Source organism: Macaca mulatta, chromosome 5, assembly GCF_049350105.2.
Source record: "Macaca mulatta isolate MMU2019108-1 chromosome 5, T2T-MMU8v2.0, whole genome shotgun sequence".
NCBI classification, from domain to species: Eukaryota; Metazoa; Chordata; class Mammalia; order Primates; family Cercopithecidae; genus Macaca; species Macaca mulatta.
This window is the reverse complement of record NC_133410.1, coordinates 148,295,523-148,316,672: the sequence shown is the minus strand read 5'-3', so window position 1 is coordinate 148,316,672 and position 21,150 is coordinate 148,295,523. Positions and strand designations below refer to the sequence as shown.

The 21,150-nt window shown below is 40.4% G+C and overlaps 1 long non-coding RNA gene across 1 annotated transcript in view; it reads left to right on the top strand.

The window, feature by feature from the left end:
- LOC106998506 (uncharacterized) overlaps nt 1-18,455 on the top strand; it is a 39,015-nt gene extending 20,560 nt beyond the window's left edge. Inside the window, exon 2 of the long non-coding RNA XR_013417304.1 lies at nt 16,386-18,455. This is a non-coding gene — a long non-coding RNA (uncharacterized LOC106998506). The remainder of the gene's footprint in view (nt 1-16,385) is intronic.
- Nucleotides 18,456-21,150: the final 2,695 nt, after the last annotated feature.

Here is a 21,150-nt window from a genome sequence, read left to right as displayed (position 1 = left end):
AGAATAAAAAAGGGATCCTAAAAGCAGCAAGAGAAAAGAAACAACATACCATGGAGGCCAGGAATGGTGGCTGACACCTGTAATTGAGCACTTTGGGAGGCTGAGACCAAGTGGATTGCTTGAGGTCAGGAGTTCAAGACCAGCGTGGCCAACATGGCAAAACCCTGTCTCTCCTAAAAAATACAAAAATTAGCCAGGCATGGTGGTGTGTGCCTGTAATTCCAGCTACTCAGGAGGCTGAAGCATGAGAATCATTTGAACATGGGAAACAAAGGTTGCAGTGAGCCAAGATCGTGCCACTCTACCACAGTCTGGGTGACAGAGTGAGACTGTCTCAAAGAAAAACAAACAACCACATACAATGGAACTCCAGTAGGTCTGGCAACAGACTTTTGAGTGGAAACCTTATAGGCCAGAAGAGAATGGCATGACATATTTCAAATGCTGAAGGAAAAAACTTTTACCCTCAAATAGTATATCTAGCAAAAATGTCCTTCAAACATGAAGGAGAAATACTTTTCCAGACAGACAAAAGCTGAGGGATTTCATCAACACTAGACCTTTCTTACAAGAAATGCCAAAAGGAGTTCAATTTGATAGAAAATGATGTTAAACAAGCAATAAGAAATCATCTGAAGGTAAAAATCTCACTGTAACAGTAAATACACAGAAAAATACAGAATATTGTAACTGTAATTGTGGTATGTAAATGACTCATATCTTAAGTAGAACAATAAAAATGAATTGATCAAGCTGGGTGCAGTGGCTCACGCCTGTAATCCCAACACTTTGGGAGGTGGAGGCGGGTTGATCACCTGAAGTCAGGAGTTCGAGACCAGCCTGGCCAACATGATGAAACCCCATCTCTACTAAAAACACAAAAAATTAGCGAGGTGTGGTGGCGGGCACCTGTAATCCCAGCTACTTGGGAGGCTGAGGCAGGAGAATTGCTTGAACCCAGGAGGGGGACGTTGCAGTGAGCTGACATCAGGCCCTGCACTCCAGCCTGGGCGACAGAGACTCTGCCTCAGAAAAAAAAAAAAAAAAAAAAAAAAAAAAAAAAAACCTGGGACCTGATGGCTTCACTGCCGAATTTTACCAAAGATTTAAAGAAGAACTATTACCAATCCTTCTCAAAGTATTCCAAAAAATAGAGGAGGAGGGAATACTCCCAAACTCATTCTATGAGGCCAGTATTACTCTGATAGCAGAATCAGACAAAGATGAATCAAAAAAAGAAAACTACAGGCCAATATCCCTGATGAACATTTTTGCAAAAGTCCTCAATAAAATACTAGCAAACCATATTCAACAACACATTAAAAAGATCATTTATCATGATCAAGTGGGATTTATCCCTGGGATGCAAGGGTGTTTCAACAAATGCAAATCAGCCAGTGTGATAATATGATAACATCACATCAACAGAATGAAGGACAAAACCATATGGTCATTTCGATTGATGCTGAAAAATCATTTTATAAAATTCAACATCCCTTCATGATAAAAACCCTCAAATAACTGGGTATAGAAGGATCGTAACATAATAAATGCCATATATGACAGACCCATAGCTGGTGTCATATTGAATGGGGAAAAACTGAAAGGCTTTCTTCTAAGATCTGGAACACAACGTGGATGCCCACTGTGACCACTGTTATTCAGCACAGTACTGTATATCCTAGATAGAGCAATCACACAAGAGAAAGAAAAGGCATCCAAATTGGAAAGGAAGAAGTCAAATTATTGTTGTTTGCTGACAATATGATTTTACGTTTGGAAAAACCTAAATACGCCACAAGAAAAGTATTAGAACTGATAAATCCCGTAAAGTTGCAGGATACAAATCAACATACAAAAATAAGTAGCACCCTTTCCACAGCTTCCCATTCTTTAGAAACCAGGCTGCATATTCCCGGTGGTGGCACGCTGGATTCCGGGCTCTCGCATCCCCACCAGCCTCCCTGAAGGCAGATGGGTGGCCATGGAGACCCATCCGGACCCATGGTCTCCAGTGCAATACAGGGTGGGTGATGCCAGTGTGCCAGAAGCCATATTTGACCAGAACATTGGGAAGGTCATAGCCGTGCAGGAGGTTCTTGTGAGGAGATGAATTGGTGAAGAGAGAGACCAGGATGAAGATGCCTTCAGGAGTGGGCCTGTTTGGGACTGGCAGCTCCCCCCGGGTTCTGCTCTCGCTGCTGAGGGCAGAAGGGTTCACTGGTGAGACCCTTTGGGGAAAGACTGAGGAGGAGGCAAAGCAGCTTGCTGCTTCTGTGTCAGCCGGACCAATGACATCTTGCTGCACCAAGATATGGATCTGGTGTGCATCAGCATCTCCCCTCCACTCACCCAGCAGATATATGTCAAGGCTCTAGATTTATTGTCTGTGTCTACGATTGTTTCTGCTGCAAGCTGGCCAGATGAGTTCCCCTCCTGAGCCTGTGTGAACAGAATCCATCTTGGTATGATATGGTTTGGGTCCCTGTCCCCACCCACATGTCACCTTGAATGATAATCCCCATAATCCACATGTGTGGAAGGAGGGACCCAGTAGGAGGTGATTGGATCATAGGGGCTGTTTCTCCCATGCTGCTCTCATGATAGTAAATTCTCATGAGATCTGATGGTTTTATAAGCTGCTGGCATTTCCCCTGCTTGCACTTCTCTCTCCTGCCACCAAGTGAAGAAGGTCCTTGCTTCCCCTTCACCTTCTGGCCATGATTGTAAGTTTCCTGAGCCCTCCCCAGCCACGTGGAACTGTGAGTCAATTAAACTTCTTTCCTTTATAAATTACCCAGTCTTGGGCCAGGTGCGGTGGCTCATGCCTGTAATCCCAGCACTTTGGGAGGCCGAGGCGGGTGGATCACGAGGTCAGGAGTTCAAGACCAGCCTGACTAATAATAGTGAAACCCCATCTCTTCTAAAAATACAAAAATTAGCCAGGCGTGGTGGCGCACACCTGTAGTCCCAGCTACTTGGGAGGCTGAGGCAGGAGAACCGCTTGTACTAGGGAGGCAGAGGTTGCAGTGAGCCGAGATCATGCCACTGCACTCCAGCCTGGGCGACAGAGCGAGACTCCATCTTGAAAAAATAAATAACCCAGTCTCGGGTATTTCTTTATAGCAGTGTGAGAATGGACTAATACACAGTCCATTAGGGTATTGGGAAGAATGTGGTTTGCAAGAACACAGCAACATCAGTGGATGCCTTTTGGATGGTGATGGCCTTGTGCTACTGCCTGCAGCTGATGAGCCTGGTGGGGAACGTGCTGCATTTCCTGCCTGCCTTTGTGTGCACGTGAACCAACCAATTTCGAAGCACTACACAGGAGTGGTGATGATCTGCGACACCTGCATCTACTCAGGTAGCCTGCTGAGCCCCAGCCATAGCTGGATCTGTGACGAGCTCATGGGCAGCAGGGACCTGACACAATGGGGACCTACATCATGGACCTACTGACCCACCCGACCTTCTGGAAAGCTGAGAAGGTGCACACACTGCTCAAGACATACATGAGGCAGAATGCCACCATCTGTGGCATCCAGCATGTCACCAGGAATGACTTCTGTTTCCAAAAAAAAAAAAAAAAACTGCCTGCCAAAACAGGATTCAACACTGTGTAAAAGAAGGAAACAACCTCACAACATCAAGATACTAAGCAATGTAACAGTTACCACTATACAATAAAAAATTACTAGACACATGAAGATTCAACAAAATGTGATCCATACCAGAAGAAAAATCAGTCAATAGAAACAGGATCAGAAATGACAGCGATCATGGAATTAGCGGGGAAAAAAAAGCCATTAAAACAGCTATTACTAATATAACTAAGAATTTACAAGAAAACATGAACATAAAGTTGAAGATATGAAAAACAAATGTAATTTTTAGACTTATGTAATATCTGAAAAAAATTTAAATCACTGTAGGAGTTTAAAGCAAATTTAATGTAGAAGAAAAATTGGTGACCTTGAAGCATAGCAATAGAAGCTATTCAAGCTGTAGCACACAGAGAAAAATATACCGAAAAGCCAAACTGCTATGAGTGTCTGCAGAAATAACCTTCAATAGATGTACAACGCCAAGGACTATAGGTAGTGGAATTGACAGATATGAAAAGTATAGAATTTCTGTGTTCCAAATGTTTTAAAAGGTAAAGGATGTTATAAAGATGAGCAAGAGATTACCAGGAATGAACAGACAAGTTGGAAGGTAGGTGGGAGATGGGGAGATGCTCTAGAAATATAAAATATAATTGTTAGAATAACAAAGCTCAATGGAAAGGTTAAAGAGCAAATTTGATACAGATGAAGAGAGAATTAATAAATGAAGCCACTGCGGTGGCTCATGCCTATAATCCCAGCACTTTGGGAGGCCAAGGTAAGACGATCACTTGAGGCTAGGAATTCGAGACCAACCTGGACAACAATGGTGAGACCCTGTCTCTACCAAAAAAATTTAAAAATTAGCTGGGCATGGTAGTGCATGCCTGTAGTCCTAGCTTATCAAAAGGCTAAAGCAGAGCATGACTTGAACCCAGGAGTTTGAGGCTTCAGAGTGCTATGATTATGCCAGAGTGCTATGATTATTCCAGCTTGGGCGACAGAGTGAGACCTTGTCTCTTAAAAAATAAATGAGAAGATATCTTTTAAAATTACCCAGAGTATACTAAGGAGAGACAAGGAAGTAAAAATATGAAAACAATATTAAGAGATGGAAGCTTGGATAAGAAAGTCACACATATGACTAATTGAAATCTCAGAAAGAAAAGGAGGAAAAAAGAAGAGGCAATATTCCCTGCCCCCCAATATTTTGTGAAATTGTTCAAACATACAGAAAAGTTGAAAGCATTATAGAGTGAACTTTTACATTTACCAATTAATTCTAGAACATTTTGTTATATTTACTATATCATATAGGTATCCACTTATCCATCCATCAATCCTATTTTGTATGCATTTCAGAGTAAGTTGTAGACATCACCACTAAACATTTTACTATGTTCATCATTAGTATTCAATATTGTTTTATAGCTTTTTTGTATTTAAAATGTGCATATAATAAAATGCACAGATCTTAAGTGCAACATTTGGTCAGTTTTTACAAGTGCATACACCTGTGTAACACAAACTATCAAAAAAAAAAAAAATACTGCTCTTCAGAAAGTTCCCTGATGCCCCTTACTAGTCAATCCCTGCCCTTTACCTCCCACTGGTAGGAAATGTCCTAATGAGAGGTATCATTTAGATAAATAGTGCTGTGATTTTTGCAAAAATGATGAAAAAAATTAATAGATCTAGGAATCACAGCATAATGAAAGCAGGATACATAAACAGAAATATATGACATATTGTATAAAGAAATGGCAGAACTCATAAGATCTTACAAGCAGCTAGAAAGGGCAGATCACTTGCAAAAGAACAGCAGTGAAAATAACAGTGAATTTATTATCAGCATCAATGGAAACCAGAAGTTAATGGAATAATATCTTTCAAGTGCCAAAAGATAATGGTCAACTAGAATTATGTACTTGCCCAGACTACCTTTTAAGAACAAGAGTGAAATAGAGACATTTAAAGATAAGTGATAATTGAGAGTTTAGCTCAGAGATATGCATGAAACTCCTAAATGACACATAGTCATGCACTGCATGACAAAGTTTTTTTTTTTTTTTTTTTTTTTTTTGAGACTGAGTCTCGCTCTGTCGCCCAGGCTGGAGTGCTGTGGCCGGATCTCAGCTCACTGCAAGCTCCGCCTCCCGGGTTCCCGCCATTCTCCTGCCTCAGCCTCCCGAGTAGCTGGGACTACAGGCGCCCGCCACCTCGCCCGGCTAGTTTTTTGTATTTTTTAGTAGAGACGGAGTTTCACCGTGTTAGCCAGGATGGTCTGGATCTCTTGACCTCGTGATCCGCCCGTCTCGGCCTCCCAAAGTGCTGGGATTACAGGCTTGAGCCACCGCGCCCGGCCTGACAAAGTTTTGATCTATAATAGACCACGTATACAATGGTGGTCCCGTAAGATTATATTGGCTGAGTATTGCTAATCCAACAATCCAAAATCCAAAATACTTCAAAATTCGAAACTTTTTGAGTGCCAACATGATACTCAAAGGAAATGTTCTTTGGAGCATTTCTTTGGATTTTCAGGTTAGGGATGCCCAACACCAAGTATCATGCAAATATTCCAAAATAAAAAAAAAATTCAAAACCAAAATTTTCTTGTCCTAAGCATTTAGGATTAGGGATACTCAGCCTGTAATACCGTATTTTTACTGGACCTTTTTTATGTTTACATATAAATACTTACTCTTGTATTACAGTTGCCTATTCAGTACAGTAATATGCTATACAGGTTTGTAGCCTAGGAGCAGTAGGCTATGCCATGTGTAGTAGGCTATACCATCTAGGTTTGTGTAAGTACACGCTGTGGTTTACACAATGATGAAATCACTTAAGGACACATTTCACCTTTCTCAGAATGTATCCCGTCATTAAGTGATGTGTGGCTGTAGTTGAGAGATAGTATTTTACAGGAGTTAAGAATATGCACTTTGGAGACTCCATAGGTGTGAATCCCTGTTCTACCATTTGCTAGCTGTGGAACACTGGAAAAGTTAGTTAACACCTCTGTGCTTCAGGTTTTTGTTTTTGTTTTTGTTTTTTCTCACTTGTAAAATTTTGACAATAATTGTATTTACTTCATGGAATTGTTATGAGGATTAAATGAACTAAGATAAAATAAAGCACTTAGAACCAAACCTGGAATATAAGCGCTTTGTTAAATCAGAGCTTTAAAAAAGGAAATTATCATAGAAGAATGGTCTGAAGTACAAAACAGAATGGTGAGTGAATAAAATGGTGAACAAGCTTGTCAGTGCAAACAAACATTAATCAGTCTAGAAAAATGAGGTCTGATTTGTGAAGTTTTGAACTAATGCCTTCAATAACAATAGCATGTAGGCATTTGGGGAGGGGTCAATGTAATTAAAATTATTCTAAGATCATTGCTTCATTTGGAAGGAAGGTTAAGATACGTTTGCCTTTACATTTTGTTAAGTTAGACACTTATAAAGTGCAGGGACAGTTGTAAAAAAAGGAATAAATGGAATTTTAAAAATCTAACCATAAAATCAGTTTTTTAAAAATGCAAAAACAGGCCGGGCGCAGTGGCTTACGCCTGTGATCCCAGCACTTTGGGAGGTCGAGGCAGGCAGATTACGAGGTCAGGAGATCGAGACCATCCTGGCTAACATGGTGAAACCCTGTCTCTACTAAAAATACAAAAAATTAGCCAGGCGTGGTGGCGGGCGCCTGTAGTCCCAGCTACTGGGGAGGCTGAGGCAGGAGAATGGCATGAACCTGGGAGGCAGAGCTTGCAGTGAGTGGAGATCACGCCACTGCACTCCAGCCTGGGCGACAGAGCGAGACTCCATCTCAAAAAAAACAAGAACAAAAACAAAAACATTGGGGCTATAAAAATAGTAGCTCAGAGAAAGCAAGGCAAATATAAACAAACAAGGTGTATAAACAAATCCAACAATATCAAGAATCACAATAAACATAAATGTATGACATTTACCAATTAAAAGACAGAGTTTGTCAGACTGAAAAGAAAAATCTAGCTGTATGACATATACAAGAATCTAAAAACATACAGGCAAAACAGTAGAAGAGATAGAAAAACATACACTAGGCAGATCTTAATACAAAGAATTCACATACATATATTAGTATCAGAAAAAAGATTTTAAGACAAAAAAGATTATTAGAATAAAAAGGTCATTACCTACTGATAAAAGGTTGAATTCACCAGTAAAACAGAATAATTCTAATCCGGTTTGTAACTAATAAAATGGACTTAAGCTATATACAGCCAAAAATCTTAGAACTATAGGAGGTGGCAAATTTCTATGCAGCTCTCTCAGTTCTTGATAGGTTAAGCAAACAAAAACCAGTGCGTTGGTCTAGGACCTAGGAATACAGAAGTGAACAGGGAGACCATCACCTGCATGCTAGTGGGAAGATAAATTAACAAAAATGTCAAGTTTTGGATAATGATAAATGAATGAAGAAAATAAAATCAAATATAAAGGTAGAATCTGATGGGAAGAGGTGGTTATTTTATGAGGGTGGTTAAGGGAAGGCTTCCTTGAAGAGGTGCCATTTATGCAGACACATGAATTAGTTGAGGGAGACATTAGTTGAGGGGAACATTTTTTCAGACAAAAGGAAAAGCAACTGAAAAGACCTTGAGGCAAAAATGAGTTTCACATAATGCAAATATACATATTTAGCTTTTTGAATCTGCTTAGAATGTCTTTTCCCCCAATTTTAAGTAGAATGTAGAAACCTTACTACCATACAGGTCCACTTATCCTCTACCCCTTACGTTAGAGTTGTCATGAATTACATCTACATATGTTGAAAACCCCATCAGACAATGGTACAGTTTTTATTTTCAACCATCAAATATATTTTTAAAGAACTTAGTACCCGTCAGTGATAGACTGGATAAAGAAAATGTGGCACATATACACCATGGAATGCTATGCAGCCATAAAAAAGGATGAGTTCATGTCCTTTGCAGGGACATGGATGAAGCTGGAAACCATCATTCTCAGCAAACTAACACAGGAACAGAAAACCAAACACCACATGTTCTCACTCATAAGTGGGAGCTGAACAATGAGAATGTATGGACACGGGAAGGGGAACATCACACATCGGGGCCTGTTGGGGGATGGGGGACTAGGGGAGGGATAGCATTAGGAGAAACAATGTAGATGATGGGTTGATGGGTGCAGCAAACCACCATGGCATGTGTATACCTATGTAACAAACCTGCACGTTCTGCACATGTATCCCAGAACTTAAAGTATAAGTTTTTAAGAAAAAGGAGAATAGGAGAATAGACTACTGTTTTTACACAGATATTTACCATTTCTGGTGCTCTTCATTCATTCCTGATGTTTCAGGTTTCCTTCTGGTATCATTTCCCTTTGTCTGAAGAATTTTCTTTAGCAATTCTTTTAGAACAGCTCTGCTAGAAATGAATTCTTGTAGTTTGCCTTCATATGAGAATGCCATTATTTCATCTCAATTCCTGAAGAATATTTTCACTAGATGTGGTATTCTGTGTTGACACTTTCAGAGCTTTAAAATTATTGTATCACTTCTGTGGTTTGCGTGGATCCTGCTGAAAGATTTGCTGTGATTCACATTGTTTGTGTGTAGGTAGTACTTTCAATTTCTCTAGCTGCTTCCAAGGTTTTTTTCTGTGTCTTCATTTTTCAGCATTTTGATTATGATGTGTTTGGGTATAAATTTATGTGTTCATCCTGTTTGGGGTTTGTTGAACTTCTTGAATCTGTAGATTTGTCTTTTGCCAAATTTGAGACCTTTTCTTCCATTATTCTAAATTTTTCAGCGCATTTTGTCAGTATCCTAGAGGTCTCTGAGATTCTACTCATTGTTTTTTCAAATCTTTTTTCTCTCTGCTGTTAAGATTAGTTAATTTTTATTGATCTATTTACAAGTTCATTGACTCTGTCATGTTTACCTTGCTATTGAAACCATCTAGTGAATTTTTTTTTAAATGTTGGCTATTGTATTTTTCAGTTCTGAAATATCAATTTGATTCTTCTTTATGTCTTCTATTTCTTTGCTGATACTTTCTGTTTTTTATATTGGCTTAAAAAATGCTTGTGATTGCTTGTAGGAGAATTGTTATAACAAAGTCAAGAACTTCGGAGGGTCTGAGATTTTACCTTACTTGCAAGTTAACAAGTTAGGCTGCCACAATTTCATGAATAGTGACAGAAGACACGAGACTCTGGGTCAGAGATAAAGGACAGTTTATTACCCACACGAGTAGCAGGAGGCAGAGTATCACCATTTAACCCAGTTTTCTGAGCCTCAGTTCCTAGGCCTGTTGCTACCTGTATATGTTGTGGGATTTGTTATAGAAGAACTCTGTGGGAAACACCAGTCTTTGATAAAGGGCCAGCAAACCTGCCCAGCCTTGTCCTGGAGAGAGACATTATCTTCTTTTTAATCCTGGAAGGAAAAAACATCTGTCCTTGTTCCCAAAGGAAGACATTCTATCTTCCAAGGATGTTTGCTATACAAACAGCTAAAAAAGATAGTTCAGAGAAAAAGTTGTTAATGCCTTTGCCTAGAACACATGTAGAAATGTAAGAGACCTATGAAGAATAGTCTCCTAACAAATATTAATAGTTGCTTTAAAACCTTCATCAGATAATTTTATAATCTGTGTTATCTGTGTTATCTCAGCATTGTCCTTTTTTTCCCTATATGAATTGAGATTTTCCTGGGTTTTTTTTTTTTTTTGTATGCTTTGTAATTTTGGACTGTACTGTATTGTGGATATTTTGAATATTCTGTTTTGAGATGCTGGATCTTATTTAAATCCTATTAAGAATGTTGATATTTTTGTTTTAGCAGGCAGTCAAGCTGGGTAGGTTCCTGCCACAAGTTCAGACTAGTCATCTCTAGGTGAAAAAGTGCATAATGATATTCATATCCACCTCCCAAACCCCAGTGTATATTAAATTCCTGGGTAATAAACCTAGAGGGGCCTTCTTCCTCCTCCCAAAGGAAATTCACTTACATTTCAAGATAATGAATAATTTCTCTCCTGAATGGGAGGAATGGATAGGTCAACAGCAACTTTGATAAAAGCTTGGAGTCTTCTGAATTTAAGATTCTTCTCCTGTGATGCAACCCACTGCACGGGAAACATCTGTTGCCTTATGGAAAATGGGGCATGGGGAAATGACACCAGGTGTTGCAAATGCTTTGTGCTTTCAGTAACAAATCTTTTATGGCCCAGTGGTCTGGTGTCTTCTGGCAGTATGTGTATATGAAACTGTGGCAAGCTAACCTATTAGCTTGCAAGAGGGACAAAATCTAAGACACTTCACAGTTTCTGACTTAACGGGAGAGCGGCAGGATGTAAAGGTGAAGAAGCAGGCAGGGCAAATCACGTAGAACCAGCCATAGCTAAGGTAATAGATGAATTGTTAGAGTTAAATATAATGACAGCTGGCCAGTCACGGTGGCTCACGCCTGTAATCCTAGCACTTCAGGAGGCCAAGGCGGGCAGATCACAAGGTCAGGAGATCGAGACCACCCTGGCTAAAATGGTGAAACTCTGTCTCCACTAAAAATACAAAAAATTAGCTGGGCGTGGTGGCAGGTGCCTGTAGTCCCAGCTACTTGGGAGACTGAGGCAAGAGAATCGCTTGAGCCCAGGAGGCGGAGCTTGCAGTGAGTTGAGACCGCAACACTGCACTCCAGCCTGTATGACAGAGCGAGACTCCATCTCAAAAAAAAAAAAAAAAAAAAAAAGAATAATGACAGCAGTAGCAGTGGAAAGGAAAACAAGACACTGCATGCTAAGAAGCCCTTCTGCGATGAGGGTGAAAGACCAGGAGGACAATAGATGACTGTACAAAAAAAGGAGAATGGATATGGTCAAGGAAACTGGAATTTTCAAAGGAGAAAAAAGGTCTGGAATTGACAGCGGGAAATAAGCAGGACACCTACCTCATCTCTAGGCTCCTTTGGTAAGTGGGTTGAGTAATTTTTAAAAGCAGACACAATTTGAGAGTATTGTAGGGAAAGCAACATTATTAGGAGATGGTTAGGTTTTGGTTAGAGTAAGAAAATGAAAGGAATGTTTAGAAAAGGTATTAAGGATTAGGGAATTTGACTGATGACAATACAATGGAAGGGTCAACACAGATTAAGAGGAGGGGGAGGCTGGGCACAGGGGCTCATGCCTGTAATCCCAGAACCTTGGGAGGTCGAGTCAGGCAGATCACCTGAGGTGAGGAGTTCAAGACCAGCCTGGCCAACATGGTGAAACCCCATCTCTACTAAAATACAAAAATTAGCTGGGTGTGGTGGCTGATGCCTGTAATCCCAGCTACTTGGGAGGCTGAGGCAGGAGAATTGCTTGAACCCGGGAGGAAGAGGTTGCAGTGAGGCAAGATTGCACCACTGCACTCCAGCGTGGGCAACAGAGCAAGACTCTCTCTCAAAAAAAAAAAAAAAAAAAAAAAGAAAGAAAGGAATGGGAAATTAGGCTAGATTAGAGGAAAGCATGATGGTGTCACAATTCTATACAATGGACTTTAAAAGATGCAAATAGGCAAATGAGGTATGACAGGGTTATTTCTATTTTTTTAAAAAAGAAGGTCTCGTTATACCTCTTGGGATTGTTCTTTTAAGCAGTTTGTGGTTATTATAATCTCTTGGAATTGTTCTCTTAGGCAGTTGATAAAGCAGGTGGATATTGTGATGGGGTCGGGGGTAGATTTACCAGGATCACACTCAGCTCTGTGTGCCTCTAAAGTCCAGTTGGAGTTGTGACGACTGGGAGGAACTCTGGATGTGTTATTTAAATCCAGGAACACTGGGAATTTTAGAGGCTTTCTTTACAGTCTTAAGTCTTTGGTATTGCTGCCACGGGACAGGCAATCTCCAGGAGCTTGGAAATCCTGCTGTGACTGGGAAAGAGCATAGTAATATAAATAAATATCTACCAGGAAAACCCAAGAAAAGCAACATCACTTTAGGTGTCTCCTCAAACTTCAACTCATCAGAGGGGGCTTATTTTAATACACTATCTGAAAGAGTATCTTTCCTGGTCACTTTCCATCCTCCTTTCTATGCTTTTCCCCACCACCACTTCCTTAGCACTTATCACCACCTTTCATATATTTCTCTGTTTAGTATTTCCTCTCAGTAGGATATAAAGACCTGGAGAACAGATTTTTTACTGCTATTTCCAGGACCCAGAATAGCATTTGGCACATTGTACACACTCAATAAATATTTGTAGAGAGGATGAATAGATAAACTGAAGAATATTAGAACCATTAAGCAAGTCTAGTAATGTGACCAATTAAAAAATCAGTCATTCTGCTGGGCATGGTGGCTCATGCCTGTAATCCCAGCACTTTGGGAGGCTGAGGCGGGCAGAACATCTGAGGTCAGGAGCTCAAGATCAGCCTGGCAATCAAGGTGAAACCCCGTCTCTACTAAAAATACAAAAATTAGCTGGGTGTAGTGGCATGCGCCTGTAATCCCAGCTACTTGGGAGGCTGAGGCAGGAGAATCACTTGAACTTGGGTGGCAAAGGTTGCAGTGAGTCGACATTGTGCCACTGCACTCCAGCCTGGGCTACAGAGTGAGACCTTGTCTCAAAACAAAACAAAACAAAAAACAAAACAAAACAAAAACCAACCCGGTAATAGTAATAAAAAATATAAAATATTCAGAAGTAAACTAAATGGTAAATAACACCCAAATTTTACCGACAGAGGAAATGGATAAATGGAGGAGAGTACCATGCTGCTGGATGGAAAGACACAATATTGTAATAATGTAAACTCTCTTCAAGTTAATCTATAAATTGGACACAATATCAATAAAAATTCCAGTGGAATTTTTGGAGGAAAGGAAGGGGCAAATTTGACAAAATGATTGTAAATTTCACCATGAAGAATAAATGCTTCAGAATAGTCAATTCATATTTTGAATAAAGGCATTGATAAGGGACCTTGCTCTATTAGACACAAAACCCTATATAGGAAAAGACAAATGGGTAGTATATATTAAAAGTTTTTTTTTTAAGTACATACCTTCTGCCCAGACATTCCACTTCTGGAACATTTCCCTGAGAAATAACTAGATAGTATATGGCAAAGATGTTTATTGAAACATTGTCTATAATGTTATAATGCCAAACCAATTAAAAACATTGATTGTTTGACAAGTAGAGGATGGTTTTAACAAAGTATGGTTTAAACACATTCCTGTGGAATACCTCAGGGCTCTTAAGCATGATGTTGTAGAACTACATTAATTGATATGGAAGGTAATTGCCATATATTATGTTTTTTAAAAAGCTGTTTACAAAACAGATGTCTAATAGTGTCCACATTTTTGTAAAATAAAAATTGGCATATACCTGTGAAGAAAAAACCTAGATGGGAGATGATATGTCAAAATGTTAACAATAGTTCTGCATCTGTACACTGAAAAAAATGATAAGCTTTCCCCAAAATGGGATGGTACTTAAACTCCTCATTACTGCCACCTGGTGGCAACCAAGGGAGGTTTCTAATTTCTTTTCTACCACCTTGAGTACAACGCACATAGCATCATAATTATATAAAGTTATAAAGAAATCTTCAGTATCACCTGGTTGTATCCATCATTTTGTAGCTGAAGAAATAAAGGGGAAAGACTTTAAGCCACTTGTCTAAAGTTGCACTGTTAGTGAAACTTAATGATAGTAGCAAACATTTGTAGAGCCGTTTTGCTAAGTACTTCAAATGAATTACATCATTTTATTGTCACAGGAGCCTATGAGGTTGGTCCTATTTTTACTCTCACTTATCCCTACTTACCAGATGAGGATCCTGAGGCTCAGAAAAAGTAAGCAACTTACCCAAGGCTGTATACTTGGGATACAGCCAGTCATTCTGAGTTTTACCTCCCTCTCCTGAACTTTCTGTACTATACCTTCTTAGTCCATTAATTGCCCCTGCCCCTTCCACTACGTGCCCTTTCCCTTTCCTTGTCCCTTTCTTCAGTATTTTGGTGGCAACTCTTAGCATATGCCCAGTCTTTGTGTTATGTTTCTCATGGATGAAAAGACAGTATAGGCCAGGTGTGGTGGCTTATCCCTGTAATCCCAGCACTTTGGGAGACCAAGGCAGGTGGATCAACTGAGGTCAGGAGTTCAAGGCCAGCCTGGCAAAATCCCATCTCCACTAAAGTAATCCCAGCTACTTGGGTGGCTGAGGCATGAGAATCACTTGAACCCAGGAGGTGGAAGTTGCAGTGAGCTGAGATCGCACCACTGCACTCCAGCCAGGGAGCCAGGGGATAGAGCGAGACTGTCTCAAAAAAAAAAAAAAAAGAAGGAAGGAAGGAAAGATTGATTTACTGAGAGAAGTATAAGGAAACAAAATACCCCAAGACCCTTGTCTGGAAGGAAGGAAGGAAGGAAGGAGAGGGAGGGAGGGAAGGAAAAGACAGTAAAGACAGTATAAACATTTACTGAGAGAAGTATAAGTATCAGGGAACCCACCCCCAATATTTCAGTGTAGGTTCTATTTTCCATAACTGTTGGCCAGCTGAGAAATAAAGAGAAAGAATATAAAGAGAGGAATTTTACAGCTGGGCCGCCAGGCGTGACATCACATATCGGTAGGACCATGATGCCCACCCAAGCCTCAAAACCGGCAAGTTTTTGTTAAGGATTTCAAAAGGGGAGGGGGTGTACAAACAGGGAGTAGGTACAAAGATCACATGCTTCAAAGGGCAAAAAGCAGAACAAAGATCACATGCTTCTGAGGAAACAGGACAAGGGCAAAGCAGAACTCCTGATAAGGGTCTGTGTTCAGCAGTGCATGTATTGTCTTGATCAACATCTTAACAAAAAACGGGTTTGAGAGCAGAGAAGTGGTCTGACCAACAATTTACTAGGATGGAGTTTCCCAATCTCAGTAAGCCTGAGGGTACTGCAGGAGACCAGGGCATATTTCAATCCTTATCTCAACCGCATAAGACAGACACTCCCAGAGTGGCCGTTTATAGACCTCACCCCAGGAATGCATTCTTTTCCCAGGGTCTTAATATTAATATTCCTTGCTAGGAAAATAATTAGTGATATCTCTCCTACTTGCACGTCCATTTATAGGCTCTCTGCAAGAAGAAAAATATGGCTCTTTTTGCCCAACCCCACAGGCAGTCAGACCTTGTGGTTGTCTTACCTTGTTCCCTAAAAATTGCTGTTATTCTGTTCTTTTTCAAGGTGCACTGATTTCATATTGTTCAAACACACATGTTTTATAATCAATTTGTACAGTTAACACAGTTATCACAGTGGTCCTGAGGTGACGTACATCCTCAGCTTGTGAAGATAACAGAATTAAGATATTAAAGTAAGACAGGCATCAGAAATTATAAAAGTATTTGGGAACTGATAAATGCCCATGAAATCTTCACAATTTATGTTCCTCTGCCGCGGCTCCAGCCGGTCCCTCTCTCCAGGGTCCCTGACTTCCCACAACATGAAAGGAAAGAAAATACCCCCAGCTCCTTACCCCAAGATCCTTGTCCAGGTAGAAACGTAGACTTATTAATATATTGAATTGTTCAAGTGTCCATATACTAAGAATCTTACATCAGCGATGTGGAACTATGGATAGGCTTCCTTGGGTTCCTGGCTCCACACTATAACCCTCCCTCCTCCCACCCCTTAAGTATCTGTATAGCAGAGTTAAGAGTGTATATCACCATATGCAGTTGTTCATGTACTTCTTCCCCTTTCTCTTCTAGCTCTTGACAAAATTCTCAGGGAAAACTCTTCGGCTCTGGATGTCTCCCTTTTTGTGGATCAAACACAAAGGGCATCATTCTAAAATATATATGGAACCATAAAAGCCCCAAATAGCCAAAGAAACCCTGAGCAGAAAGAACAAAGCTGGAAGCATCATACTACCAGACTTCAAAATTTACTACAAAGCTCTGATACCTAAAACAACATGGTACTGGCATTAAAAAAAATAGGCACATAGACCAATGAAACAGAATAGATAATCTGGATATACCAACTCATCTTTAACAAAGGTGCCAAGAACATACAATGAGGAAAGGATGGTCTTTTCAATAAATGGTGTGGGGGAAAGCTAGATAACTATATGCAGAAGAATGAAACAAGATTCCTCTCTCTCACCATACACAAAAATCAAATCAAAATGGATTAAAGTCTTAAATCTAAGACCTGAAACTACGAAACTAGAAGAACACACTGGGGAAGTGCTCCAGGACCTTGGTCTGGGCAAAAGATTTTGTTTTGTATAAGACCTCAAAAGCACAGACAACAAAGCAAAAACAGACAAATGAGATTACATTAAGCTAAAAAGTTTCTGCACAGCAAAGGAAACACTCGACAGAGTTAGGGAGACAACCCACAGAATGGGAGAAAACATTTTCAAAGTATCCATCTGACAAGGAATTAATGACCAGAATAAAGAGACTAAACAATTTAAGCCAAAAACAAACAACAAAAACCAAATAATTTAAAAAGTGGGCAGACTGGGCGCGGTAGCTCACACCTATAATCCCAGCACTTTGGGAGGCCAAGGCAGGCAGATCACAAGGTCAAGAGATCAAGACCATCCTGGCCAACATGGTGAAACCCCATCTCTACTAAAAATACAAAAAAAAATTAGCTGGGCATGGTGGCATGCACCTGTTGTCCCAGCTACTTGGGAAACTGAGGCAGGAGAATCACTTGAACCCGGGAGGCAGAGGTTGCAGTGAGCCAAGATCGCGCCACTGCACTCTGGCCTGGTGACAGAGCGAGACTCCATCTTATGAGGAAAAAAAAAAAAAGTGGACAAAAGATCCGAACATACTTTTCTCAAAGGACGACATAAAAATGGCCAACAAGTATATGAAAAAATGCTCAATATCACTAATCATTGAGAAATTCAAATTAAAACAACATGTTATTTCACCCCAGTTAAAATGACTTGTATTAGAAAAACATAATAACAAATGCTAGTGAGGATGTGGAGAAAAGAGAACCCTCGTACACTGTTGGTAGAAATGTAAACTAATACAACCACTACGAAGAACAGTGTGGAGGTTCTTCAAAAAACTAAAAATGAATTACCATATGATCCAGCAATTCCACTACTGAGTATATATCCAAAAGAAAGAAAATCCATGTATCAAAAAGATACCCGCACTCCCATATTTATTGCAGCATTGTTCACAACAGCCAAGATACAGAATCAACCTAAGTGCCCATCAATGGATGAATGGATAAAGTGTGGTATATATGCACAATGAAATGTTAATCGGCCATAAAAAATAGTGAAACCTTCTCATTTGCAGCAACATGGATGGTACTGGAGACTACTATGTTAAATAAGCCAAGTACATAAAGACAAATATTGCATGTTTTCAGTCATACATGGCAGCTAAAAATGTGGATTTCATGATGACATAGAGTACATTGGTGGTTACCAGAGGCCAGAAAGGAGGGGATGGAGTAGGAGACGAAGGGGGAAAAAGGATATATTTATTACCACTGAACTGTACACTTAAAATGGTAAAGATGATATGTTATATATTACCTCAGTTTACAAAAGAAAAAACAAATGGCATCAATGTCAATAAGTGTAAAAGTTGTACTAGGGATAAATCTGCCATTTGAAAGGGAAATTAGAAATCTGAAATAACGAGTGCAGTTAGCCTGTGAAACCCCTGAAGACCCCAAAAGTCTCATTCAGAACTGGTCCCAAAATGAATACGTACTATTGTATCATTGTCTAATTAAAGGTGCTTCTATTCAAGTATTAGTTTGCTTCAAAATAAATCTTTTTATTTGTACTAGTATTATAAGTGTTATTTCCTATTCTTCAGCTACATTTTTTGGAGAACAGTGTTAGTAAAAAGAGCTTAACTGTTAGACAGTCTTGAGTTAAAATTCACATGTTAGCTGTAATGAGGAAACTTACATTAAATTTTAATTACTTAATTTTATTATATAAAATTAAGGATAATAATATCACCAAAGGTGGTGGAGACGATTTAATGGGATGACACATAAAACTAGGACATAGAGGCATCTAGCAAATATACATTTCCTTCCCTTCTCCGTTGTTATATACTTAACCACATGGGCTAGGATTTCTTTGGAGGAACCATTTCTATCTTAGCCAGTGTTCTATCTGAGGTATTTGCGGCTGTCTGCTTTTTTCTTTCATACCCCACTTTCGATCTCTCAATACATACTGTGAGCTCTGCTTTCAGACTAGATTCGTAACTCAGTGATTTCCTGCTCCTCCCTGGACCACCTCCCTGGTCCAGGCCATCATCATTTTTCATACAACTGTAGTCACTTCCTAATTGGACTCCCAACTTCCACTCTTGCTGCTTCCCATTTATTGTTCACATAGCAGCCAAAGTTATTCTTTTATAAATTAGATCATGTCACTTCTCTGCTCAAAACCTTCCAAGAGCTCCCTATCACTTTTAGACTAAATATCTGAAGTCCTTACCAAATCTTAGTAGATCTATGTGATTTGACCCCAGTCTATCATTCTGACTTCAAACCTCTCTCCTTCTACCTTACTCTGCTCCAGCAGCACTGGCCTCCTTGCTGTTATTTATTTATTTATTTATTTTTATTTTATTTATTTATTTTTTGAGATGGAGTTTTGCTCTTGTTGCCCAGGCTAGGGTGCAATGGTGTGATCTTGGCTCACTGCAACCTCTGCCTTCCGGGTTCAAGCAATTCTCGTGCCTCAGCCACCCAAGTAACTGGGATTACAGGCACCCGCCACCACACCCGGCTAATTGTTTGTATTTTTAGCAGAGATGGGGTTTCACCATGTTGGCCCGGCTGGTTTTGAACTCCTGACCTCAGGTGATCCGCCTGCCTCGGCCTCCCAAAGTGTTGGGATTACAGGCGGGAGCCACCATGCCCAGCCCTCCTTCCTGTTCTTTGATGGTGCCAAGAATACTCCTGCCTCGGGGCCTTTACATCTGTTGTTCCCTCTGCCTGGAATGCGCTTTCTAGATCTTTAATGCCTTGCTTTCTCATTTTCTAACTCAGAGAGGCTGACACTAGGTACCTCATTTTAAGCAGATACCCCTGCAAGGCTTTCTTTCTCTCCTTATGCTTATTTTCCTCATAGCACTTACCCCACATTGATATTGAGCTACTTCTTTCTTTTCTTTTTTCCTTCCTGCCTCCCTCCCTCCCTCCCTTCCTTTCTCTCCTTTCCTCCCTCCCCCCTCCCCCCTCCCCCTCCCCTCCCCTCCCCTCCCCACTTCCTGTCCCCTCCCCCCTCTCCCCTCCCCTCCCCCCTTCCTGTCCCCTCCCCCCTCTCCCCTCCCCTCCCCCCTCCCCTCCCCCCTCCCCTCCCCTCCCCTCATATAGGAGTCTCACTATGTTGCCCAGGCTCTTGGACTTAAGTGATCCTCCGACCTTAGCCTCCCAAGTAGCTGGGACTATAGGCACACACCACCACACCTGACTCTATATGTAGTCCCACCTGAAATGTAAGCTTCCCACCTGAAATACAGGTTCAATACTTTGTTTTGTTCACTTTGTATCATCAGCATTTACATCTGCCAGGCATTCAAAAATATTCATTGAATAAGTAAGTGAGCAAACTTACCTGCTTCCACAGCCATCCTTTCCTGCCCCCCGCTCCTTTTAAGTAGAAGAGATGTTTTTCTTCCTGTCTCAGATTATAATGTCTCCCCTGTGTCCTGCCTCCTCAGCATTCCTTAATATTGCCTATCTTCTACGTTCGATTCTCCCCAGCTACATTTTCTGTTTTCTGGCAAGCACACATCTCTCCCATTTTAAATTAAAAAAGAAAATTCTCTCTGGGCATCCCCTGCCAGCTGCCAGTCTCTGTCTCTCCTGCTCTTAACAAATTTTTGAAATATTTATTTATACTCTTTGCATTGCCTCACTTCTCTTTTATTCTAGTTTCTCCAAACCCATAGAAACTGTTCACTCCTGCTTTAAACAGTTTCTTTCCTGAGCTCTTCCAAGATACTACTCTCATGTTTTTTTTTTATCTTACTTCCCTGATTGCTACTTTTCCTGTCCCTCCCTCAAATTTTGTGTATCACAGCATTGATACAAGTTCTTCATGTTCTCCAGATTCTTCTTTGGCAATCTTACCACATCCATCGCTTTAGTTACCACCCAAACCTGGATGCCCAGCTCACATTTCTCTGTACTAAGCTCGTGACTTATTTGACCTAGTGTCTACTTGATATCCACCTTGGTTTCCACAAGCACCTCAAAATAAAGATGCCCTCTTCCATCTCCAAACTTGATTCTCCGCCAGTGTTACTTATTTTAGTGAGTGGTAGCATCATCCAGTTGCTCAAGTAGAAAACATGGATATTGTCCTGATTTATCCTTTGCCTTCAGCCCCCTTCCCCCATCTAGCCAACCGTTGGCTTCCATTAATTCTATTACAGTGAGAGAAATTGTATCCCTCCAGAAAGATATGTCAAAGTCCCAGCCCCCACTGCTTATGAATGTGATCTTAGGATCTTTATA